The following is a 27,085-nucleotide window of genomic DNA, read 5'->3' as shown; positions in this document are numbered from 1 at the left end:
GGGGGTGGGGAGGAAGGATTCAAAATGTAGGTAACTTGTTGGATGGTTGGTCAGAAAGTGGAAACATTTCATATTATAAACATTGAGGCCAAATTGTATTTTTAGCTGTATGAATTATTTTGTTATTGTAAACACGTGTTTGTGCGTGGTGCCTTTTGTAAAGCGACAGAGGCAGCAATAAAACAGACAGATGGACCATAGCCAGGCACGATGCTCGGTGTTATCTGGTTGAGTATAAAGAAGACACTGGTAGTCTGAGCCAGGGACAGAAGAGTTAGACTAATACAGTACTACAGTGCTGCTCACATGATTTCAGATAGCTAAAGTAAGAGTGTCTAATAAGTCACAGCCACGCACTTGCACATGGAACCCACGTCATCTCATCATCGAAGAATCGTCACATTCTGGGGGAGGGTGGGCGAGGGGAAAATCCTTTTGCATTACGCCACCGGTGTATGCACCAAGGGCTATGCCTCAGAGCCACCCTGAGTCTCTGTCTGAAAGCAGTATCTCTTTTATAAACTGTCCCCCAGGAAATTTATTATTTAACCGTATATTTATTAAACCTCCACAGCAGGCCTTATGAAATGCACAGTCCGAGTGGGACTCCGAACCTTTCCTGCACAACCACAGACGCAGCGCAGCTCAGCTGCTTCCTGCTTCACCATACACAGAAGTGTCTCTCTCCGATCGGGACTGACTGCAGTTGTGGACGAGTGGGGCTCTTAAGCTCTTGCCCCTCCTTCCTTATTACTTTACTCCTCTCGCTGCTCTTTCCTTGATTGGCATCCCATACTTTTACACATGGTCTCCTCCTCCCCTCTTCTCACTCACAATTGTCCCTTTTTGTAGAGCTCGCTTACTTCTACTACAATATAGAATTAGTCCCAATTACATTATTTACAGATATAGAGTGGAGGGTCCTGTCTTTTCAAGCACCGGGGGAAGAGTAGCCACTTGAAAAATACCACCAGCGTTAGTTACTAAGGCAGAGTCAACTGTTGTATATTAACACCTGCGTAAGAATCAAAATAGGAAATGGGACATGCCTATCTAGAACAAGCATTGGCATAGCCAATAGGTCTCTCCTTTGGGACCTTAAAGTGTTTAGCTGTAAGACAGTAGTAGTATATCAGGCGAGAAGCAGAACATTTCCATAGAATCCAAAAATACCAAAAAACAATTATTAGTGGAGGCCGGCAGTGTAACACAATAACTCCAATACAACAATTAAATACCCCACTTCACTTACACAACAAATTGTACTCTTATTAATAATCTTATTAACTACAGACTCTTGAAACTCGTGATGTTGCAAACCGTCTCCCACCCAAATGCAACTTATACCATCTATCAGTCAGCCCTACTTCCTCTTCATCCATGTAGGCACCTATACCAGGCCCACAGTTTTCATAACTTTCAACCTCTTGCCCCTTCTGAGGTGTCTTATTTGTTTGCTCCCCTCACGCCTGCTGGCCTGGTTAGACCTTCACAATGGTGTGGCTGACTCATTCAAGTGTATTGCATGATTTTATTCAATTTATCTGTTTGGACTAGTGTTTTTACAACATTTTGTTTTATTGTGTCACATAACTTGAGCTATGTCCAAGTTGGACCCTTGAAATCATAGACTCTGTTAAAAATGGCATGCCCTACCCCCAGTATTGTCCTTTCTCCAAATCAGCACACAGAGCACTGAAATTGTCCATTTCAATGCCTTAGTGGTTTTAGCTAATTTATTCCAAAGTTGTGCTTTAAGTGCACATTTGCATTAATCTTTTTCAAAATGGTTCACTGGGAACCTCCTATCAAAACCTTACGAAGGCTCCCTTTCTGAAATTCAGATCAGGTATTATATTTGACTTTTAGCAGCGCCACTTGAAGATGTGGGTGGAGCTAATAGAGTAAGTGGGTGGAGCCAGTTGATATAGTGGGTGGAGCCAGAAAAAAGTGGGTGTGGCCTCCGACAAACATTTCAGCACCTGCACTTCATATTTTACAAATTAAGCCTCACAATCTATCAATGTTTCCACTGGTTTGTCCTGCTCCTCCGACCCTGGATGGCTGGTTACCCACCAGGGCTGCTGTGCAGCATACCAATATAGGACCCATCCGCTTGCTCTCTGTCTCTGTCATCTGTGGGCGCAATCACTCACGGCAGCCTTCAATAGCCAGTTTCCCCGAAAGTGAAAAGAATGCACATCACGCACATATCCGTCTGCACATCGACCCATTTAAAAGGAACCGAGGCAACTCTGAGCAACAAAACAGAAAAGACAGACAAGAAAGCCTATTCCGAGGGAGCCGAGCTCGCCTGTGACTAATTAATTAATTCCTCTGTAGTCATCCGTTTGATCTGCTCCAGGAGAGAAAAAAAATGCTGAAGCAGTTCATGGAGTACAATCCCCAAAGACTGCGGGAGCTGTTAACCCAAACATCTGATTAAACAATAGGGGCTCTCTGACAGCTTAACGCTTCAAAAATGCCCCGCATCCTTCAGAGTTCGACCTTCGCTATTCTGAGTTCATTTCTTATCAGCCGGATATTTAAGAGGATTAGCGGAATTACATTTCAAGAATATTCACTGAAAGTTCGCAGAGTTCTCAGTTAAAGAGGGGTGAAAGTGTCAGGTGTGTCTTTCTTTAAAAGTGGCGCAACTTCACCTCCATAGGTTATAACATCGGCGGAAGGAGGTATTGAAATAGGCATCCACCTGCAACACGTTTTTCTGAAGGATCCTTCGTGTGTTTACATTATTGTGCTTTTCTGTTGATATGTGTGTGACTCGTCTTATTTACCCGTTTACCGCGGCGCAAAATCCGCTGCGGTGCAGGCGTTCCATTAGGTGGGCGGGGTTGCATCGACCAACAGTCAAGTGTGCAGCACCAGGGAGGTAGTGCTCGCGTGGGCCAACGGCCGACCTGAGCACGGAACGGGTTAAATAGCAGGGTCGAATTAGGACTAAAAATAGGCCTAAGCACCAAAATAAAAGTGACCCCCATTTATGAACTAGACATCTAATAAGGTAGCCATGTTTGTAAATTGGGGTAGTTTTAAACTTGTTAAGACATGCTGTCTGAATGTTTTGCAAGGTATGGAAGATTGCATGGATTTTAGCTTGCTGCAGGAAATGTTTGTTTTAATGTCAGGGAAATCAACAGTAAAAACTGACCCAACAGACCATAAAACAGGCCCGCAAACAGCCCAAAAACTATAACACACACATATTGGTCAGACCAATCCTTTGGGCACTGCCTGATTGCCCTATAGGGCAGCCTGACTCTGCTTAACAGTCACATATTGTGACACTGACTGTGTGCTGTATGAAGATTGGCACAGGAGTGAAATCATATGGTGTTCCACATCTCAAAGTTCTCACAAAATTATACGGAGAGTCCTGTTATGAAGGGGCATGGTAATATTGGATGTGGTATTACCATCAAAGGCGAGCTTGGAAGGCTGGCTGACGTGATTGGTTTTTTACCTTATTCGAAATATGGTGCACCTTGTGACTAAGGCGCGACCAAAAACAATGGCCCTTCAGTAGCCCAGGTGTGGTGGCTTCTGGTCCTCTTAGCCAGACTTGTACGTCAGTAGTTTCCAAATTATTGCTGAACCACCTGCAGTCATGCTGTCTGTCTTAAAACAAGCCACTCCTGAATGTTGTCAGATAGTGCAACTGCCTTTGTCACTCACCCACTGCTTATGGATAGGAGGTGCTTTTGAGTCACTAATTGTATTGTATTGTAATTGCATTTATGTAGCGCTTACTACATCTGATGAGGCGTCAAAGCACTTTTTTGGCAACTAGCTCCCTACTTCGGAACCCATAAAAGACTAGTGGTGAATTAGTAGAATGAAATATGAAAGTAATTTTAGTGGTGGATATGTTAGTCTGTTATTTAGATTGTGAAGAATATTGGAGGGATAGAAGAGGTAAAAACGTTTGCATTTATATAGCGCTTGGTACCTCAAATGAGTTGTTGAAACGCTTTTTCAGTAAGTAGCACGGTACGCCGGAACCCATGAAGGATTAGAAGGATAGTGCAGGAATAGAAGAGGGAAAAGGGTAACATTTATATAGCACTTGCTAAGCTCTGATGAGGTGTTGAACTGCTTTTTCAGCAAGTAGCGCGCTAGTCCGGATTCCATAAAGGATTAGTGGTAAATTAGTGTAGTAAAATATGAAAGTAATTTGAGTGGTGGATATTTTAGGCAGTTATTTGGATTGAGAAGGATAGTTTATTTATTTATTTATTTATTTACATAATTTTTATAGCGCAACAAATACCCTGGGGTGTCTCGGCGCTGTGGAGCTACTGGAGTCAGCCATCCTCTTACTGGTTAAACAACCATGTTTTTAAGAGCCTGCGGAAGCTCATCAGGTTCGGGGCAGTTTTGAAGGCAAGTGGCAAAAGATTCCAGAGTTTTGGAGTGGCCACAAGAAAACGCCTGTCTCCCCAGGTGGCCGTTCTTGTACGTGGCACAGGGAGGAGACTGGTGTTGGCCGATCTTAATTGCCTTCTGGGAGTATAAAGCTGAAAAGCTTCGGTCAGGAACCTGGGTCCTATGCCAAGTACTGCCTTATATGCAATACAGAGGGCCTTAAATTTTATGCGGCTCTCAACTCTCAGCCAGTGGAGCTGACGAATGCCAAGAGTGGTGGATTTGCGGCGAGGAATATTTAGGAGGATCCTGGCAGCCGCATTCTGGATGGATTGCAGCTTAGTTATGACACGCTTCTGGGTGTGAAGAAAGAGAGCGTTCCCATATTTTATTTTTGAGAAGACTAAGGTGGAGACCAGAGTCTTCCCAGCTGAGGGGGGGAAGATAAGGTAGTAATTTCTTTATTTTTTTCAAAATAAAGAATGATGACGAGACAACCTTGTTAGTGTGGAGGTCAAAAGCCAGCTTGCTGTCAAAAATCACTCCCAGATTTCTGGCTTTTTCCACTGGGACAGGTGGATGGCCGAGCTTTTCCGGCCACCAACTAGAGGACCATTCAGGGGAGAGTTTTCCGAAGGTCATAATCTCGGTCTTGTCCGAGTTGAGCCTAAGACAATTCGAGGCCATCCAGGTACTGACCTCAAGCATAGCTCTCTGGAAGTTGGCTGCCACAGCAAGGCCATCCCTGTGGATACCCAGGACCAGCTGGGTATCATCTGCGTAAGATGTGAGCCGTACCCCATAGGCCTTTATTACCCTCGCTAAGTCCGCTACATAGATGTTGAGTAGCATAGGACTTAGCGAGGAGCCTTGTGGGACTCCACAAGGGAGTGCAGAGATAGGTGAATAAAAATCTCCCAGCCTCACTGTCTGGGTACGGTTTGCCAGGAAAGATGAAATTAGATCCCTGGCCGAACCGTTTATCCCCAGGGCTGTGACACGGTCGACTAGAGTGACATGGTCGACCGTGTCAAAGGCCGCTGACAAATCCAAAAGGATGAGGACAGCCGCCCCTCCCTGATCCATGATCGCCCTGATCTCATCAGAGGCCTTTATCAAGGCGGTCTCTGTTCCATGCCCTTTCCTAAAACCAAATTGCGTTTCGTCGAGAAGTTGGCGGGTCTCGACGAACTCTGAGAGCTGTCTATTCATCAGGAATTCGCATACTTTGGCAGGAAAGGGCAGACACGCAATGGGCCTATAACTGGCGACAGCTGTAGGGTCTAGGGAAGGTTTTTTTAAAAGGGGTTTTATAACAGCCTTCTTCCATATACTGGGAAATTGGCCTGTCTGAAATGCGGTGTTGCAGATCTCCATGAGGGGGCGTGAGATCACTTCTGTGAGTTTTAACATCACAGAAGGAGGGCACGGGTCCAGAGGGGAGCCCGATTTGATGGTGGAAATGAGTTTGATAACATCATCATGTGAGACAGGTGAGAAACATGAAAAGGAATCATGGTTGTGATGGGAAAGTACTTCTTCCACAGTACCACCTCTGTGTTCAGTTTTGGTATCCCCTTCAAATGAGGCATATATATCTGCCACCTTTGTGGTAAAGAAAGTGGATAATTCATTGCAGAAGTTCTGTGAGGGCTCGACTCCAGGGCCAGAGGGGGGGGGGGTGTGGACAGAGTCGTGACAACAGAGAACAGCTCTCTGGCAGAGTTGGCAGCGGTCTCAATTTGCGCCGAGAAAAAAACCTTTCTTCGAGCCATAACCGCCTTTTTATAAATCATAAGGGCATCTTTATAAGTTTGTCTGGCTATGGGGCAGTAGGCTTTCCTCCATCGCCTTTCTAGATTCCTACAGTGTTGGCGATGAAGTCTAAGATCTTCATTATACCAGGCAGCCGAAGGAGATGCTCTGTTAGGTCTCGTGAGTTTTTCTGGGGCCAATGGATCGGCGGCACTACGGATCCAATCCTGGAAATCTGAGGCTGATAGTGCAGGAGTATTTCCTTCCTGAGGACAGGAGGAGACCAGGGAATCTAGCATCTGAGGGATGTCTGCGTTTTTCCAAGCACGAGTTCCCACCCTAGTTCGGGGCCTGGGAAGTGAAGGGTATGCGGTCCTTATATCTAGCTGGAATATAATAGCCCTGTGGTCTGACCACGTGATGGGAATAATGTCCAGCACAGAAATGTCAGGATCATTAGTGAACAGACCATCAAGGGTGTGTCCAGCTTGATGTGTAATGCCCTTAACTAATTGGTGCAGTCCTAGGTTAGAAAGGTCGGTAATGAGTTGAATAGTATCAGAGTTGTCCTGCTCTTCCAAATGGAAGTTAAAATCTCCCAGTATCGTATATTTTTCTGAACCTATAACGTTATCATTCAGGTCAGAGAAAGTGGAGAGAAAAGGGTTACGGGTGCCAGGGTGTCGGTATAGTATTATACCCTTTAGAGCTTGCTTAGGGCTAATGCTAATAGCAAAAGCAGCTGATTCACAATTGGCAGAGTTTATGGGGTCGAGTGTGGTACAATATTTGTCCTTGTAAATAATTGCAAGGCCACCACCTCTTCCTATAGGCCTGTCGTGGCTGGCGACGCTATATCCATCCGGGGTAGCGTCGCAAAAGTCCGGCCCTGACCCGGCGTCTGCCCAGGTCTCAGTGGCAAATAATAGATCCAGGTCATGGGCAAGAATAAACTCATTAATCTGGAAACTATGACATGGGAGTGAGCGCGTATTAATGAGCGCGGCTCGACAGCCATGCAGAGGAGTGGTATCCGGAGCCTGTTGCGGGACATAATTAAGATCTAGATGGGCTAGTAAATGAGATAGGGGGAATTGGTAGCTACAACCTGGACACGTGGGGGGGCGAGTGCCCATCACAGTAGTAAGAGAGGCAGTAGTGCAATCCTGATGTGTCTTACCAGGATTCAGCTCTTTTAAATAATGGGATGAGTACAACAATCGAGGACCAGGGGTTATGGCCCTGGGCCGTGTCCGGCCGCTGACGGGCGCAGACGGGCTTGGCTTTGGTGCGGCTTCGGCGCGCGCCCGCTGCGCCAGCCCGCTGCGCCGTCTGAACATAGTGCTCATTTATTGGCCGTGAGGAGGGTGGGAGGCCAGCGCAACTAGAGCGCAGCCCCAGCCCACACCCAAGATGGCGCCCGCCGCCGCCTACAGTCGACCAAAGCGGCTAGGCGAGGCGAAAGAAAACTGAAATAGCGTGAGGAGGGGTGTTAGAGTGCCTCAAATTAATTCCCAATTACACTACAAGAATAAAATGCCCCCAAACAGAATTGTCAGTACGATATATAAAATGCTTTAAAAACGAAGGGAGGGATAGCAGAGGGAAAAGGTTTGCATTTATATAGCTCTTGCTACCCTTGATTAGGTGTAGAAGGCAGCGCCTTTTTGGTGAATAGCACGCTTCTCCGGAACCCATAAAGGATTAGTAGTGAATTAGTATAGTGAAATATGAAAGTAATTTGAAAGGTGGATATGTTAATCAGTTATTTGGATTGAGAAGGATAGTGCAGGGATAAAAGAGGGATAAGGTTTGCATTTATATAGCTCTTGTTACCCCTAATGAGATGTTGAAGCGCTTTTTGATAAGTAGCACACTACTCTGGAACCCAAAGAGGATTAGTGGTAATTAGTATAGGGAAATATGCAATTAATTTGAGTGGTGAACAGGTTAGTTTGTTTTTTTGGATTGAAAAGGAATAGTGGATTGATAGAAGAGGGAAGGGTCTAGAATCTTTTTTTTGTTTTTTGAGTTCATATCAGTAGGAGGGGGCTTGGGATGAGTAAAAGGGAGGTGGTGGGGGAAGAATCAGAGGTAATGGTTTAGAAAGGCTTGTTTGGGAGAATATGAATAGTAAAAGTGTTATGAGATGATGCAAGGAGAGGTAGGAGGGAAGAGTCTGGAAAGGGTTATTTTGGGGATCATAGTAGTGGTATGGGGTTTGGCATGATTGAGAGAGTGGAGATAGAGGATATGTTGATAGAGGTATGGGGTGAGAAATAGGGTAGTGTATTGGAAAGAGTAGTAGAATGAGGTTTGAGATGAGTCAGAATTGAGGTCGAGGATGTTTTGAGTGCGCTATAGGGTAGGAAATAGGGTAGTGCATTGGATATGCTGAATTAGAAGAAATTAATAAATATATAGATACATAAGTACATCGACGTTATATGTATGCAAAAGGAAGGTTGTAGATGTAGATTAAAGATGCATTTAATAAAGTCCAGCTTTCAAGTGTTGTTGTACTTTAAATTCATTTGTTTTTCTATTTTTGTAATTCAATAGTGAAGCAATTGTAGATAAATAGTTATGAGAAAATATTTACTTATTTATGCGGTCACTTATATATGTGTTAAAACATAGAATAATGTCCGTAATATGTATATTTGTTAGGCAGAACAAACAAAAATATCTATGTTTTAAAAACCATAACATAACATGTTGTGCATGAGAGATTTTGTTGTGCTGGTGTGCGTGTTATGTTTGTTTTTGAGGAGTAGTAAATGAGGTGCTGATGTATTTGTTTAATAAGATGGATTTCTTTGTATAGTATTGTTTGTAAGTATATTGTTTATGAGTGAAAGTTGTAAGGTGAAGGGGTGGTGATGTGTTTGTAAGCAGAGTGCATGTTGTGTGTAAGAGGTGATAAAGTAGAGGTAAGAGTTTTTGTCTCAGACCTGCAAGAATTACTATGTCTGGTGCGGAGGAGTGGAAGTGTTATGTGGTTGTGTTATTGTGGTAGAAAGAAGAGGAGGGTGTTGGTTGGAGAAATGATGGAAGGCTGAGTATAGGTTTGTACTGACAAAAAGGGGAGTAATTAGATCAGGGAGTGTGTTTTTGGATGGGATATAGTTAAGTATGGTGTGGATTTGGGTTGTTTTAACCCCTTCAGTGCTGCGCGAATTCCTCTGCGGTGCTGAAGGTTCTAAAGAACCTATGGACTCATGACGGAACGGTTCTGTCATGAGCACAGGCCAACCGACGCTCATGACGGAGTCGTTCCGTCATGAGCACCGAAGGGGTTAATGACATTAGAACCTATAGTAGCATAAGATGGGTACTACAATGCCTACAAACTGATAACATTCTATTGCAAATCCTCAGTGCCACACGCTGTGACTGGATCGGTAAAGTCACTAGGGATAAGAAGCATCGATGGAGCTGAATTTCATGACTACTGGGCAACGTTTGACAGATCTTAAAAGGTGGGATAGTCTGCTACAAGCTTTCAGCCTCCAATGACAAACGTCAATATGACAAAAATCACTAGCAACACAGGGACATTTGAAAAGTTGAGAGATGAAAAACACTTGTTAAATTTCGACCTTCAAATTTTATTAATTTCTTTTGTTATCGTGAGGATATTTGAGAGACTTATTCCACATTAAAGTGAATGAATATTTGAAGTAAATTAACCGGGCTTCTAATTAGGGATGACACTACAGCTGTTAAAATCTAGATTGCGACTTAAACATTATCGGCGCCATCTTGTCCCTTTCAGGCTCATATGTGCGCGTAAGCAGCAGCCATTTTGAATGCCATGGCCTCTCTGCCCACTGCCGATAGCCAGCGCGTCTTTCTTTCTCTCTCTCTCTCTCTCTCGACCTCGCAAACATCCCCCACGCATTGACAGCCCCCGCTCTCACACGCTCGGGCCATAAACCACCTCTTTCAGCGCGACCCTGCCTCGGAACCACATCCCGTACCCGGCCAACACCTCCCTCCGTCCCTTTGATGCACACATCCTTTGATGGACCCCCATCCTCTGTGCCCGATTGTCCGGCCCGATCCCAGGCCGTCACCTAGCCCTGCGGATGCAGTTTATTGCCCATACAGTAGGCAGCTGCCCCTCTTCAAAGGATCTAAGACTAATCGAAACCCCCCACCCCATGAGATCCGATCAGCCGCACACATTCCGGGAATCGGCGGAATATCCAGCTGCGCGACAGTCATCACCTGCTGAGATCATGGTGGGGACTTCTACTGTAAATGTGTGTGCGAACGGGCATGAAGCGGGGGTTTCAAAGATGTCTTTCCGTACTTCAAAGCATTGACAGGAATGTGTTTCATGCAATAAAGTCATAAACTTGTGTATAAGAGGCCAGGCCTCAGAGATGTGGTTAGAGCACCTCGAGAAGATACCCTGTTGTCTGATTTGACGTGTTCTGCTCCGTCGGAATAAACCTCTGTTTCCTGCCTTCCAGTCTCCAGCGCCTGCCTCTTTGTTTGATAATTTCGAGTGGTATGAGAGGCGACTAACGCCGGGCAATACTTGGGTATTTATCGATTGAAATGTGCCCCACCTTTTACAATTGGCGACCCAAACGTGGGGCCCATCAGCGACACGTGGATCCAGTGGGAGAGGTCCTGACGACAGAGTGAACGACTGCAACGATTGGGAAGTGCACCTGCCCGATAGACCCTCGTCTGGCAGCCGATCATCCGAACTTCACCAGTTCCGAACACACCTCTCTCGAGTGATCTACGGTCCTGACTGGAAACCATCAGGAGTGCCGCAGCGATTACGGAGAATAGAGGACCATCGGGCGCTGGAAGCGGAAGACGAGAAACTGTCCTTGCGTTCCGGGTAAGGTCGTGTAAACACGACAAATTGCGAAACAATTGTCTGACTGTCTGAAAATACTAGTATTGCTCTCTGATTGTTTTTGAGATATTCTCTGCCGGCAAACGGGGAAGAATATAAATATTCTCTCTTCCTTTGCAGATAGTGAAGGGTAGGTAACGCGGACCTTTGTCCCCCGCTGTAATCTGTCGTGCCTATTTTTCTCCCCACTGACTGATTGATTGTTCGAACATTGGTTGTTCGAAGCTGGTTCTTTTTGAGGTATTGTCTGTTTGCAAATAACATAGAATAGAAATATTCTGTCTAGTCTTTGCAAGTAGTGAAAAGATAGGTAGTGCGGACCTTTGTCCCCCTCTGTAATCTGTCATGCCTATCTTCTCCCCACTGATTAGTAGTTGGTTCAACCCGGACCGCTTATTAGAGATGAACCATCCAGCTCCACTGGAAGGCACCCCTAATAAGGACATGTTCACTAAATACGGACTAGTCGCCATAGCTTATAGTAAACAATGGCATAAATATACAAGAAAGGATCAGGAAAGTCAGTGGCCACTGATAGGATCCTTTGATTATGATAAAGTAAACGTTTTGGAAACAGCCCTTCGTAACAATAAGGCAACGCCCACTATGCTCGACAGCCTCGGCATGTGGCGCAAAGAAGCAGAACAACGGAAAAAGAGAAACGAAGTCAGATTAGAGAAAGAGCTACGAAAAGCAGCTCACCTAGCTGCTAGAAAGTTAGAGGAAGAGATAAAGGAGAGGGAGAAAGCCAAACAGAAGCAAGAGTCCGAAACATCGGGCCAGTGTCCCGTCCGAACACCCTCTATGCTCTACCCTGAGATACCCTCGAAACAACGAGCGAACGATGATTTATTACTAGGTCCCCCAATCATCTACATGCCTCCCCCATACGCCCCTTCCCAAACCTTAGTACAACACCCGCAGCCCACAAGTACGGGTGAGAATAGTGCCAAGACCTCGGTCCTCACGGCCTCCGCGCCGGACGAACCCCTTGTACTCAACGCAGCACAAACAGTAACACTAGATGACCCTGAAACTAGAAGGAAAGATTCCACTAGAATGAACCGATTGTGCAAAGATGAACGAGTAGGGATCGATAAGATAGTGAAGACACTGGTGGAACGCAAAGAGAGTGAGGAATACATAACAGATATGTACAATTCGTATGCCAATAGCCACAGACGACACTTTGTTGTGCGATTTTGTTATCACACCCTCAATGCCTATGAGGATCGGTACCAAGATAAAGGTCCTGAGAGGTTAACGACTCTCTATAGGAAAGTTGACATTGGGGATGAAGGCGAGTGTGATGTGACAAACCTCTTCACGCGTACGCTTGAAGTCTTCCGCCACCTCACTGAACAGAGACCAGAAACTAGCGCTGCGACTCCTGTAGCGACCGAACCCCAAACAGAGAAAGCTAATACAATGATGCCTATAAAGGAGGCCGCTCCTTACTGGGTTCCCCCAAGAGGACAGGGAACACATGACGACATTAACCACCAAGATGCAAGAGGGAGAGTTGTTTATAACTGGGTCTACCGACCATGGGATCGGCAAGACATTTTGACGTTCCGAAAATCCTTGCCTGATTTACGAAAGAACCCCACCGCCTTTTATACTGAATTAGGCACAGCCTTGGGTTCGACGATTATGACCCTAGCGGACATCGATTTGTTTTTCGGGCTATGTCTGCCAGCTGATGTGTGGAAGCAAATCCGGAAAGTCGACCACCTTGAGCTGTTCGGACATACCTGGTCGCAACTCGATGGCATAGATAGGCAACGAGAGCCTGGGCAGAAACCTTTAAAATCGATTCTAGACCTCCCAGAAAAGATCGTCCAGAAATTGAAAACCCTGATCCCAGAAAAGAAAGTGGATTGGTCAATAGTAACGGCCTGCCGCCAGAAACCCCAGGAAGACGTATCAGAATACTTCTCCCGGTTTGAGACAGTGTTCTCCGATTACAGCGGCCAGGACATGACCACTGCAACCGGACATCATCTGTTTGTCCAGAATGATGTCAAAGGTCTGTCACAGGAGGTCTCACAGAAACTACAGACTAGCGAGAGTAGTTGGGCAGCCTCCAAACCCGCGGCTATCCTTCAGATGGCCCAGTACTACGAGCATCAAAAGAATGAGAACGATAGGGTGACTGAGAAAAAGAAAAAGGACCTGAAGGAAAGGGTGATGATTGCTCAGTTGCAAGGGGTGACTAGTGGAAGAGAACAGTACAAAGGAAGCTACCAATCGAATGCTCCTAGAAACCCACCCCCTAGAGACCGTACACCCGCACCCTACACCCCACAAACAGACATCGACGAGAACCAGTGTGCGTTTTGCAAAGGATTTGGTCATTGGAAATCCCAGTGTCCGGTTCGGCTAGAAGCAATCAAAAATAGGGACACGAGAGACGTAGCAAGTGAGCCAAGAAATAGAGGACAGGGACGAGGGAACACAAACGACACCAACAACGACAGATCAGGCAGACCGAATACGTTTGACAGTCCCGACAGAACCAGTACCAACAGTCTGACTACGACAATGCCCGCGATTTCGCATAGGACTGGCAAGGGAGGGATCCAGTCGAGCTCCATGTTGACCAGCAAGGTCCTTATGTCACCGCTAAGGTCCTGGGTACGAAGTCTTCATTTTTGGTAGACACTGGCGCAACACGCAGCGCGTTATCTAAACGACTGATTCCGAGGGCACCCTTGTCTGGCTCACATGTAACATCGATAGGTTTTGATGGAACGCCCTCCACTAACCCCTTGTCCGCAATGATCTCCTTTGACTTGGAAAATAACACCACTGACACCACGTTTTTACTTTCATCCAACACCCCCGATGCTATTATGGGACTTGACTTATTGAAACATTTCCGCGCTACTATTAGGTGTTCACAAGATGGGGTTCGAGTCATTCTGTACGACAACCCGACTATGCTCAGATCCTGTCCCACTCCACGCATGTTTTCCATCACTGACGCTGACTTGTCCCTACTCGACACTCTACCTCTGTACCTATGGGCAAAGACTGACTCGGACGTAGAACGCATTATGATAGACCCGGTACACATAACTGTTCGACAGGACGCAGTGCTCCTGAAACGTCCACAATATCTGATATCGCCCGAGGGCGAGAAAGCATTGGTAAAGATCATCCAGTCCCTGAAAGATGCAGGAGTGGTAGAGGAAGTAGTTAGCAATGTTTGCAACAGCCCTTTCCTACCTATTGTAAAGAAGCAGGGTGAGGGAGATGGAAAGGCGTACCGCTTCATCATCGACCTGCGAGAGGTCAACAAAGTAGTAGTACCTCAGTACCCCGTAGTCTCAGACATCACCACCATTCTGACTCTGATTCCTTCCACTGCTACCACCTTCACGGTGATCGACCTCAAGAACGCCTTCTTCTCCATCCCTATCCACCCAGACAGCCGCTACATTTTCGGCTTCACCTTAAAATCCCGCTCATATAGATTTTGTAGAGCACCCCAAGGCTACACTGAAAGTCCCAGTATCTACAGCCAGGCCCTCAAGGGACAGCTTGACGCAGTCCAGTTACCGGACGGAGTGGTGTTGATACAGTACGTCGATGATATCCTTTTGGCGGCCGACACCACTTCACTTGTAGTCACTGCCACCATCCAACTCCTGCACTTCCTCGCGGAGAATGGCCACAAGGTCTCCAAAAAGAAGTTGCCATTCTGCCAGCCCCAGGTCACTTACCTAGGCCATCTCTTGTCCAAAGACGGGAGGAAGCTTACGCCCGACCGAATTCAGACCATCCTAGACACCCCTGTCCCTAAGACACAGAAACAAGTCCGCTCCCTAGTAGGCCTCACCTCCTTCTGTCGGCAGTGGTTATCAAATTTCAGCCTCATTGTGAAGCCACTACTTTCCCTGCTGGCTAAAGATGTCCCCTTCCCGCTCCCTTGGACCCCCGAGTGCCAATCCTCCTTCAAAGAACTACAAGACGCCCTTTGTTCCGCACCAGTCTTAGGAACCCCCGATTACACAAAGCCCTTCTCCCTCTACACTCACGAAAGGGAGGGGTGTGCTTTGTCTGTCCTGACTCAGTCCATTGGCCCCAAGCAACGCCCATGTGCCTACTTCTCTGCCACTCTTGACCCCGTAGCCAGAGCTTTGCCTGCCTGCCTTCGAGCTGTAGGTGCCGCTGCTATCTCTATCCGACAGAGTGAGGGGATCGTACTCTCGAATTCCCTTACGGTGTTAGTGCCCCATACGGTTGACACCCTCCTAAACCAGACTAAGACGCAGCATCTGACTAGTGCATGACTTACTGGGTACGAACTGACACTGCTTGCACCCCATATCACTCTGAAAAGATGCACCACACTGAATCCAGCCACTTTGTTGCCCCTACCTGAGAACGACCCCAATGTGCCCCCGATACATGACTGTGTGACCCTCACGGACGAACAGACCAGGAGCAGAGTTGATCTCTGAGACACTGCTTTTCCAGATCCTGACGGAGAGCTATGGGTAGATGGCTCTTGTATCAAACTCCCCGATGGCACTACCTCAGCCGCTTATGCAGTTACCACAGCCCGAACTGTAGTTGAGACAGCCCGCATCACACAACGATCTGCACAGGCAGCGGAACTGATTGCCCTCACACGAGCATGTATCCTAGCAGCCGGGACGACAGCGAATATTTACACAGACAGCCAGTACGCCTTCGGGGTGGTTCATCATTTTGGGCTCTTGTGGAAGGAGAGGGGATTCCTGACCTCACACGGCACACCCATCCTACACGGAGATCTAGTCTCCGCTCTGACTGAAGCAGTCCTCCTCCCCAAACAACTTGCTGTAATCAAATGCCAGGCACACAAAAAGGTTACAGACATCATTGGGCAGGGGAATGCACTGGCCGACATCACTGCCCGGACCACAGCTGAGAATAGGACAACGACACACATGTATGTGACCAGGTCACAAACAGAAAAATGGAAGGACGCTAGGGAAACTATTAGGGACATCCAGATGGCGAGCTCACCCCACAAACTGACTGAATGGGCACGGGTGGGACTGAAAGACGATGAAGGCTGCTGGCGGACAAAAGACACAAACAAATGGTTGCTACCCAACTCATACTTGATCCCCATACTGACCATGGCACACTCCCCTGCACACATAGGATCTGCCCCTATGGCCGAACTTGTCTCCAAAGTTTGGCACAATGACAAGATTACAGACTCAGCCAAACGCCTAGTCCAACAATGTCTGATATGCCTGCAACACAACCCTGGGAAAGGATCTGTCGTACCCCGGGGAGGGTTTGGGGTCCCCAATCATCCATTTGAAGTCCTGCAGATGGACTACATCCAACTAGAGAGATGCCAAGGCCTAAAGTATGTACTTGTTGTCGTGTGCGCATTTAGCAAGTGGGTGGAAGCCTATCCAACTCGCGACAACACTGCCATTGCTACTGCGAAGGTCTTACTGAAAGAATTCTTCCCTCGCTACGGCCTTTGTCGAATTTTGTGGAGCGACAATGGCCCCCACTTCGTAGCCGAGGTTATCCAACTCATCTTGAAGGGGTTGGGTGTAAAGCAAAAGTTCCAAGCAGTCTTCCACCCCCAATCTGCTGGGCTGGTTGAGCGACATAATGCCACACTGAAGCTCAAACTAGCAAAGATAGTGGCCACCACAGGACTGAAATGGCCAGACGCTCTCCCATTGGCATTGCTGTCAATGCATTCCACCCCCACCAAACACCACTTGACCCCTTACGAGGTCGTTCTTGGCAGGCCTATGAGCATCTGGTCTGCACCGAAACTGACATCCATTCATGACGTCCCGGACGTCCTTATGTCTGACTATCTGTACAATTTGACCAAAACACTGTCTATTATCCATCAACAGGTGCTGCAGGCCATCCCCGACACTTCCAGGGGCCTCGGACACGACATCCAACCCGGTGATTTCGTATTGATCCGGAATTTCCAGCGAGCAAAGAGTCTGGAACCTCGGTGGACGGGCCCCTGGCAAGTCTTGATCACCACCCGAACAGCTCTTCGAGTGGAAGGGAAACGGAATTGGCTGCACGCACACCACTGCAAGAAAATCTCCTCAACACTGACGACGACCGAAGACGTGGCTACCCAAGAAGAGCTCCTGAACAAAGACCGACCATCCCTGAGCTGTTACCCTGATACAGAGACACTTGAATTGGCAGAATGTCCCGATCCCACTGTGCCATCCAGAGAAGGGTATAACCTGCGACGAAAGGAGGGAGCTTCGGCTAAGCAGACCACTGACTAAGTTACAATTCTCAGAGCGGTGGCCTAACACTACTAAGGCTGCCAGGAGAGAAGCCAAACGAAGTTTGTGGTTCTGATCGCTACCGAGCCCCTTGAAAATGATGGAAGCGCCCGACACGAAGATGATGGAAGCAACCGGATATCCGAAGACCCACTACAGAAACCCAAAGACTGACAGGTTACACAGCTCAAAGACTATTGCACTCTTTATCACCCTTCTCTTTTGCCTCCTCCTCGTGACCACCCTCTGGATCGTGGAAGAAAGTGCACCAGCTCGTGAGGTATTTCTAACCACTGCACAGCCTACCACCATGAAAGAACACCATCTGATCTCTCTTTCACCTCAACTCCGAGAGAGGCGTAAGGAGTTTTGGAACAACTCTTTCGTGCAGTTGCTACATCAACACAACCTTGCCACCAATGCCACAAATTGCTGGATCTGTGGGCTGTTGCCACATGCCACTGGACATTCCATCCCCTTCATCCCTTCACCTTTCTCTGTCCATGGTTCCTGCCTTGCTTGGCTGATCCTCTTGCAAGAGAGTTACAGGGATAATGCCACCTCTGGAAAAACCATGTCGCACTTTTATCATGGAGTCTGGCTGAACAAAACAGGAAGAACTGCTGCTCCCTTCTGCCCGCTGACAACCAATACCTCAGTTCACATGGACATTCCGGCCGAAGAACGGATTGAAATGCAGGTGTTCAACAACCCAGCCAGACCCACCTTCTCTTACCTCCAAAAACGAGCAGCTGCCACCCTGACTGTAGCCCTGTCTGTCATCAACATCTCGGGCCTTGTATGTATCGAAGGTCTCGGGACGCAGTTGGTGGGCCACAGCACTTGCCGCATCACTAGAACTTTGGACTCAACTGATCCACCCTCTTTCGTCACCTCCCCGAACATGTACTTTGTCTGTGGTACAAAAGCCTACACTTGGCTCCCACAGGGTTGGAGAGGTAGCTGCTACATTGCCTTCATCCTTCCTCCCTCCTATGTGGCTCCAGCAAACCATCACCGACAAAAGCGAGCGAGAGACATTGAACAAGCCGACTCCACCGGAGCACAATTCCTGGATGCAATAAAGGGACTTGTTCCACTCTGGGGTCCGATGGCGAACAGCCGTGCCATCCGACATTTGACCCAGGCAGTCGAAACGACAATGAACATTACAGCTAGCATCCTCGCAAACAATACAGCCGAGCTTCAGGCGGTCTGCCTGGTGGCCCTTCAGAACCGCCTTGTTCTGGATGTGGTTCTAGCGGATCGTGGAGGAGCATACCGTATCATCGGGTCCAGCTGCTGCACCTTCAAACCAGACAATTCGCCCTCAGTCTACAAGGCCATTGAACATCTCCATAGGCTCTCCTCAGAAGTTCATCAGGAACAAGAAGAATGGTCGCTTAGGAGTTGGTTTTGGAATACTGTAAAGGACTGGGGGTGGAGGTTGTTCATGATCATCTTGATACCGATTATTGTAATATGTGGATTCTGCCTGGGTATTCAATGCTTGCCACCCCTGTGCTCACTTTGTGCCAACTGCATCTGCCCTAAGACTCTGGACTTTGAAACTGAATGCATGAAAGCATTGTATGATGTAGAGATCCGTAACATGATGGGGATAGACATAGACTGACAAGCTGGCTAGATATGTTTAAAAGGGAGGACTGTTAAAATCTAGATTGCGACTTAAACATTATCGGCGCCATCTTGTCCCTTTCAGGCTCATATGTGCGTGTAAGCAGCAGCCATTTTGAATGCCAGGGCCTCTCTGCCCACTGCCGATAGCCAGCGCGTCTTTCTTTCTCTCTCTCTCTCTCTCGACCTCGCAAACATCCCCCGCGCATTGACAGCCCCGCTCTCACACGCTCGGGCCATAAACCACCTCTTTCAGCGCGACCCTGCCTCGGAACCACATCCCGTACCCGGCCAACACCTCCCTCCGTCCCTTTGATGCACACATCCTTTGATAGACCCCCATCCTCTGTGCCCGATTGTCCGGCCCGATCCCAGGCCGTCACCTAGCCCTGCGGATGCAGTTTATTGCCCATACAGTAGGCAGCTGCCCCTCTTCAAAGGATCTAAGACTAATCAAAACCCCCCACCCCATGAGATCCGATCAGCCGCACACATTCCGGGAATCGGCGGAATATCCAGCTGCGCGACAGTCATCACCTGCTGAGATCGGGGTGGGGACTACTGTAAATGTGTGTGGGAACGGGCATGAAGCGGGGGTTTCAAAGATGTCTTTCCGTACTTCAAAGCATTGACAGGAATGTGTTTCATGCAATAAAGTCATAAACTTGTGTATAAGAGGCCAGGCCTCAGAGATGCGGTTAGAGCACCTCGAGAAGATACCCTGTTGTCTGATTTGACGTGTTCTGCTCCGTCAGAATAAACCTCTGTTTCCTGACTTCCAGTCTCCAGCGCCTGCCTCTTTGTTTGATAATTTCGAGTGGTATGAGAGGCAACTAACGCCGGGCAATACTTGGGTATTTATCGATTGAAATCTGCCCCACCTTTTACACAGCCTGCAAAAGAGACATTGGCATGGAGAATTAAGAAAAGCAAGAACAAGAGGAAAAGTATTGCTTCCATAATCCAGATGGGGAATGGACTTTGTAAAATACTTCTGGGGAGTTTTATTGCTAGTTGGTATCTCATCAGATATATGTAATCTAGGGCCTGATGTGCAAATTGCTCATAGAGGCCTTCATTACAATTCAGGTGGAGCGGCAATACCTCATGGAATTCTTCTCTGCCTGATTTTAAGCGGGTTTGTTTTTCCTCACATGGATTTTTCCAGGAAGGAGACTCACTTTTCCAATTCAGTAATTCCACTCAGTAAAATTTCATGAGACTTTAGCTGTAGCAGTAGCCAAGCCTCATTAACCATTTTTCTCAATTCTGACAAGATGAGCATACAGTGCCCCTCCCTACAGAAATAACCTTCCCTTTCTGACATATTCCCTCCACCCATTCACCCTCCACCTCGCCCAGAGGTCCCCATATATAATTATCACTTTCTCGTAGCTCAAACTCCATTCCGTATGGTATTACTGATTGGAACAATCAGTTTCATGTAGTACTCCCCATTTCATGGAGTTTAACTGGTAATTTCGTTGTATAGACTTGGGTTTACTGCATAGAAACAGTAAATTCATGTGCAAATTTACTGTGTGGCAAATTTACCCTAGTACTGTGAAACTTGTAAATTGTGCCTACTTTGTTTGCAAACTGGGATATCATTTGTGATGTGAGTTATATACGAACCGGTTGCATCACAAAATAACTATCCATGGAGTGTTCCAAAACTACCTTCCTAATGAATAATAACTGTACATGTTGCTCTTTGAAACCCTCTGTGGTTGGCTACAAACACAGGGATAGTGGCCTATTAGGGACTGCGGACCTCCACCCCAAGGGGAGCAGAGCTGTGGGGTGCAGAAACCAATGGTGAAAAGCTAAAGACTGTCACTGACGTAAGTGTTATCAGGCACTGTATTTACCATGATGCATTGGGGCACACTGAGGGCCAGATGTAGGTGGCCCAATACCGGTCGGTAACGGCCAAAATTTCCGAATTTCGGCCGTTACCGACCGGTATTGGGCATTTGGGAGGTAGGTGGCCTAAATTGCAAATTCGGTAATTTACCGATTCGGTATTTTAAGGAATCAGTAAATTACCGATTCTTTAAAATACCGGATCGGTAAATTACCGAATTTGCAATGTAGGGAGCACTCAAATGAGTGCTTTTCCCATTTTAGGATTTGTTATTTACCACCGACTATAAGTTGGTGGTAAATAAGGAATACCTTTGAAAATGCAAATCAGTGCATTTTCAACTGTGCCATGTGGCAGACATACATGCCCTTAGGGCATGTATGTGTGCCACATCTGCACACAAGCATGATTCAGGGGTGCAACAGGGTGTCAAAGTGACACCCTGGCACCCTTAGATGTGTCCCCCATTTTACCGAATCGGTAATTGCCATTCATTCCTATGGGCCTCCAATGATCTTGGCAAGAATTCTGGACTGGATCGATTCAAATAATGTACTTTCCCCTATGCAGGCGGGTTTTAGGTTTGGGACTAGTACTGTGGACCAAGTTTTTCGGTTTACACTACTTTTTTGGAAGGTGGTCCTGTTGGGTGGAGGTATGTTATTTGCTGCATTCGTCGATCTTAAGTCGGCCTTTGACTTAGTGCCAAGGAAAAAGCTGTGGGAGGCTCTTAGTCGCATGGGTTTTCCGCCTGAGCTTTTGATTTTAGTCCAGCGACTCCATGAGGATAACTATGCCCAGGTTAGGTGGGGTAGCCAGGGGCAGGTGACCAAACAATTTCCAGTACAACGAGGGGTGCGTCAAGGCTGTGTCCTTGCCCCCACGTTGTTTCTTCTATTTATTAATCAGGTCACACAATTTTTTCTTAACACCCAGTCGGATGCTCCTAAGTTGGGTGGCCGAAAGTACCCCATGCTAATCTTTGCAGACGACACCCTTCTGCTCTCTAAAACCAGAGCCGGGCTTCAGGTAGCCCTGAACAGATTTTCTGAGTTCTGCACTTCGAACGACTTGCAAATAAACGCAGACAAAACCAAATTTATGGTTTTTTGCAAGAAAAATCCCCCTAAGTGCACAGTTTCCTTAAATGGAGTCCCTATTGAGCAGGTTAGGACCATGACTTATCTTGGAGTGACCCTAGATCACCGTCTCACTTGGAACCCCCAAGTGGAAACGTCCAAACTTAAATTTAATAGGTTGGCTGGCAGTTTGATTCTTGAACAGAGGAATTCGTTAACTAGGTGCGTTACCCCTGTTCTAAAAATGTATGACGCGAAAGTTGTCTCTGCCACCCTTTACGGAGCCGAAGTTTGGGGTCATAAGAATCTTTCCAGTTTGGTAACCGCCCAGAACAGGTTTTTACGGAATCTGGTTAGCCTCCCCCAGTCTACCCCTACCAAACCCCTACTGTTGGACCTTGGCTGCAGACCAATCGACGAGATGGCCCAGTACCGTCTGGTGGCCTTTTGGCGCCGTCTCTGGTCCACTCCCGAGCTTGGTCTGTTTACCCAAGAGATGGAGGAAGTAAAACTTATGTGGGGGGCACATAAATTACAATGGTTTGGGGTAGTGAAAAACACATTGAACCTGATGGGCCTTCCGGACCTCTGGTCTAATCCAGGGGGGTCCAGATTTCCGTCTAAACTTGAGTTTAAGGCGCTCTTCTGGGCCTGGAGAAAATCCATTCTTGTTAACCAATCATGTGATGTTAATCTAACTGGCTCTTTTTTAGTGCACAAGGCTGTCCCTTCGTTAGAACAGTACTGGGACCTAATTACAAGTGTATTGGATCGAAAACTATACCATCAGTTTCGAATTGGCACTTTGCCCATTAACACTTTTAGAGCAAAATGGGACAAGTCTGTAGGTAACAATTGCCCCTGGTGCCTTGACCAGGAAGAAAGTGTTGGACACTTCTTCTTTGGTTGTCCTACCTATGGAGCACCAAGAAGTAAGTGGTTAAGACCGATTTGCTTGACCCTTAATAGTGGTGGCTATCAAGATGCACTCCTGAAACTTCGTACTATTAGATCTGAAACCGTAGTGGTATGTGTTGCCAAATTTTTGAAATGGGCTTGGCTGATTCGATCCAAAAAATTGGGTATCCCCGTATGTTGAAAGCCCTCATTCAGTTACACATAGTATCCTGTATGTTTTTTTTTAGCGGTATCTATCTATGTACATTTAATTTGCGTCCCATCTGTCTTATTATACACAGTTGTGAAGTATTTTTTATTGTTCCTAGGAATGAAATGTGTATATTATTATCTTATTGTAAAATGCTTTTTAATATATATGTATGATTGTACACTGTCTTTTATGAATCTTTTATTCGAAATAAAGACTTATCGAATCGGAATCGAATCGGTAAATACTATTTACCTACATCTGGCCCTGAGTGTTGGGATGTGAGGCAGTGTGCTCCCACCATCTTTCTGTGGGGTGCAGACGGTCCTACCAAGTGCTTCTCATCACTGGTTAGACTAACACATTTTGGTGCTGGTGTCTATATCTTCACACTAAAATGCATTAGTCACTCATAATTGCTAGCTCCTCTTTGTGTTCTGTGGTCTCACCTCTGGCAAACTAGTGTTCTCAAGTAGTCCCAGCGAATGTGTCGAAGGTCACCATGTTCAGAATTTCTTTACCCTACACTTCCAAACCTCCTGCAGTCATAAGAAGAAAACCAACACTACAACTTAAGAATACCCACAAATATCCACATTTGCCTGAGTTACTCGCAGTACACTTTGGAATACTTGACACCAGCAGACGGCACCAACAACCACAATCATCAGACACCAATTTTCCCCCCAAAAAGAGATGTGGTGTTCTATTTGCTTCTTGCACATCCTGGGTCTGGTACTTTCAGTCAAACCAAACCGAGTGCTGCCACACAAACCAAACCTTGTGGTGTCAAACTGCACAAGCTTGATGCCGCAGCACAACTTGTCCCTCACAAATCTCGGGCCTAGCGCTGGCTGTCATCTGCCACTCAGTACTGCCACACTTCCTGGGCCCAGTGCTTTTGCACAGCCTGTGCCGTGTGTCATCACTTGTCGTGCTTGATGCAGTGGTTTGTGTTATCAAACAGCCCAAGCCGGGGACTGTCAACCACCCAGAGCGCGATGTCATTTACAGACGAATCCTGCTCGGTTCCATCTCGGAGCTGCTGCACACACTGGGCCTGGTGCTGCCTACACCGTGGGGGCCTGGTCTAGTCTAGGATCCCCAAGGAGTGCTTGCTGACTGAATTCCACTTGACCCCTGCTAAAAAAAATTCTTAAGAAAACTGTGCGTTCTCAGAATTGTAATCTTGAATGTTTCTTCCACGGAACAGGTTAGACCTGCAAACAACAACCTGCACTTACTCGATCTATTTCACCGAGCTGGAAAAGTGCTGCTCTCCCGCTGACATGGAGAGATGTAATGAAACCCCCTTGTTGAGGCTTTCTCCTGCAGCTTCCAGTCAGGGACGGAGAACACTGTGTGCTGTGGATGTGCTTCGGGCCCTGCCTGCATCAAAGGCCTAATGCCTTGACCTTGACGCCTTGTCTGCACACTGTCTCTGCACATCAATGACCTATCATGGCTGGCGAGTGGGTGGCTTTGCAACGGTGAGCCTGGCTTTCAGCACTGTCTGTGTATCCTGTGAGGTTCATTGGAACTATCGGGGATCCACTGTATCAATGTAAGCCCAAACTCGCAGAGGCAGCCCCCAACGGGGGCATAGGAGGCCGGCGCCATAACCAACCCCGTGCCCTCGCACCCAGAACCGTTTTTTTTGGCGCCAAAAGCACCCACAGAGCGTGAAGACACCTGCCCCCTCCCACGGCAGCCAACAGAGAGGCGCCAACCCCCGGCCAATGGGGGCCCCTGCGCCATTTGAATGACCCTATGGGGAGGCAACCCTCGGCTAGGGCAAGGGACACCAGGTGGGTATATAAGCTGGACTCCCCCAGGTATGCTCCTATCTTCAGTAGCGGGGGAGCAGTACAGCGCCAGACTGAGAATTGTTGACCCACACCTAAGGAACAGCTATGTCGCAGGGCTGAGGAGCAAGCAGGGCATTGGCGGAGAGTGGTTGGTACAGAGGCACATCGGAGGGTGGTGTGCCGGGACAGGACCACTTACCTTGGGATGCCTCACGGCTGGGCAAGGGGGATCGAAGGACAGCGGGTAGGACAACTCACCTTACGATGTCTCACGGCTGGTTGAGTCGGCCTACCAGGAGGGGATAGCAAACGGAGACGGCGCTCGCATCCCAGCCCCCGTTGGTTGGCAGGGCACAAAACCAGTCCGACGCAAAATGCGATGCAGTGCGTGCTACGAAATTCGTTTTAATGTTTAAATTGCTTACTTATCTGCAATTATCCATATGCCGGTTTTTAGCACCCTCCACCCTGCTCCTCCGCCTCCCTGCCCCACCGTAACTCCCTCCATGGGCCGCGGCTGCTCAAAGCACAGTATTTTTACAACATGTGTGCATGCATGTGACTTCTAGAGGCCCTTTGAAAGATTATCATGCTGGTGCAAGCAGATGTTCTGTTCTGGCGGGAGCTGGTACAGAACACAGATAGTAGCATGGGTAAATCTATCTCGGGGCAGCAGTAACGCTGAAGATGCAAAGTGTGGGGCACGCGTGAGAGTAGAGACTTTGTGGCCCGCTAGCACTGATGCATGTGTTGCTTTGATGCCAATGATCCCACGTCAAAATGTGATGCACCTCGGTGAAGCATGCTCTGCAAGTTGATGTGAGCAGGCTGGTGGTGATGTTCATCTTTATCAGGACAACACTAACGTAACACTTCGTTCATGGTTGTGCATGTAACAGTGTCACGAAGGTGCATTCCATCAACTATAAAGAACTAGTCACTTCTGAGATCTGAAAGATGGAATGGAGTTGGGGTGGTTTCTGACCGAGCCTCATATATTACCTCTCTAAGGTAGACACCACTTCCAATAGCGTCAGAGTTAATACATCCCAACTCCATTACTGCTCTAGGCAAAATAATACAGTGACTATGTAGCTTGTCAACCAGTGCTTAATTAGTGCCCATGTTTCCAGGACGTAGTCACCAGCTATTATGTTCAGAAAAAGTTGGAAAACAGGAACAGAAAGTAGAAATGAGAGTTTAAAAAGAACGTGCAGTAGTGAAATGAAGAGACAGTATCTGAAGAGTTGTGAAAGTAATAGATATGAAATCAAATCAAAAAGGGCAGTATTTTATTCCACAATCCAGACGTTCCGCAGCGCTGGTGGCGGATTCCTAAGAAAAACTGAAGGATCCTGTGCTTATTTATTTTATTGTTACTGTTTTTACAAAATAAACTCTGTTGTCAATGTCTATGGAGCCATATAACTTCAGAGAGATTCGGTGAAGGTTCAAAAAGTTTATGTTCCATGCTTAAATCACACAAGTGACTAGTTCTAACAATTCATGAAAAATAAACGCTGACATTAATCTATTGCCAATGCCATACGGCCACAGTATTCCTTGTCCCTAGCTATAACTTGATTGAAAAAGCAGAAGAATGTTAAGTTGGACAGTACTGAAAATGGCAGGAGTCTTTACAAATACCTGCGATAACTCCTTATTAGGTCTCGCCTGATGTTAGCAGCGTGCATGCCCTGCACTCGCCATGCGAGGGCCTTTTGGAATCAATACGGATTCCAAGCTAGATGTGCACGCGGACGGACAGAAGATGTGCACACGGGACTGGATGCTTTACTGGCGGCGTGACACTCTGGGGACTTTTTTTGGCTCGGCAAACTGTATTTCTCAATATTTGACGCCATGCTGCACTGCATAATAAAGCATCACATATTGAAAAAAAAGAGTCAACAATCTTTTAGTCACTCTCTGTTAGTGTATTTTTCTGCCCTCCTCCGGCGGTGGTTTCAATGAATTTTCGTTCTCTGCAAATCGATTCCCGGGCTGCTGAGGGGGAGGGCAGTGGGGGCTGGTTGCTATGAGAGCAGAGCGACAAACACACTAGGATATACATTAACAGATCTGTTTTCACTTTTTAACTGCATTATGGAGACAGAATCGCCCCGGCGGACCCGCCCAACCCACACTCAGAGCCGGGCAGCGGAACAGTAAACTAGTAAATGCGTGAGCCACCGTCCTGAAGCTGCACGGACTGAGGGGTGAACGGCACACTTTATTCACCACGTGAGACCTGTGGGCGAGTGTGAGCACGACT

Source organism: Lissotriton helveticus, chromosome 1_1 (genome assembly GCF_964261635.1).
Source record: "Lissotriton helveticus chromosome 1_1, aLisHel1.1, whole genome shotgun sequence".
NCBI lineage: Eukaryota > Metazoa > Chordata > Amphibia > Caudata > Salamandridae > Lissotriton > Lissotriton helveticus.
This window is presented reverse-complemented; position numbering follows the sequence as displayed.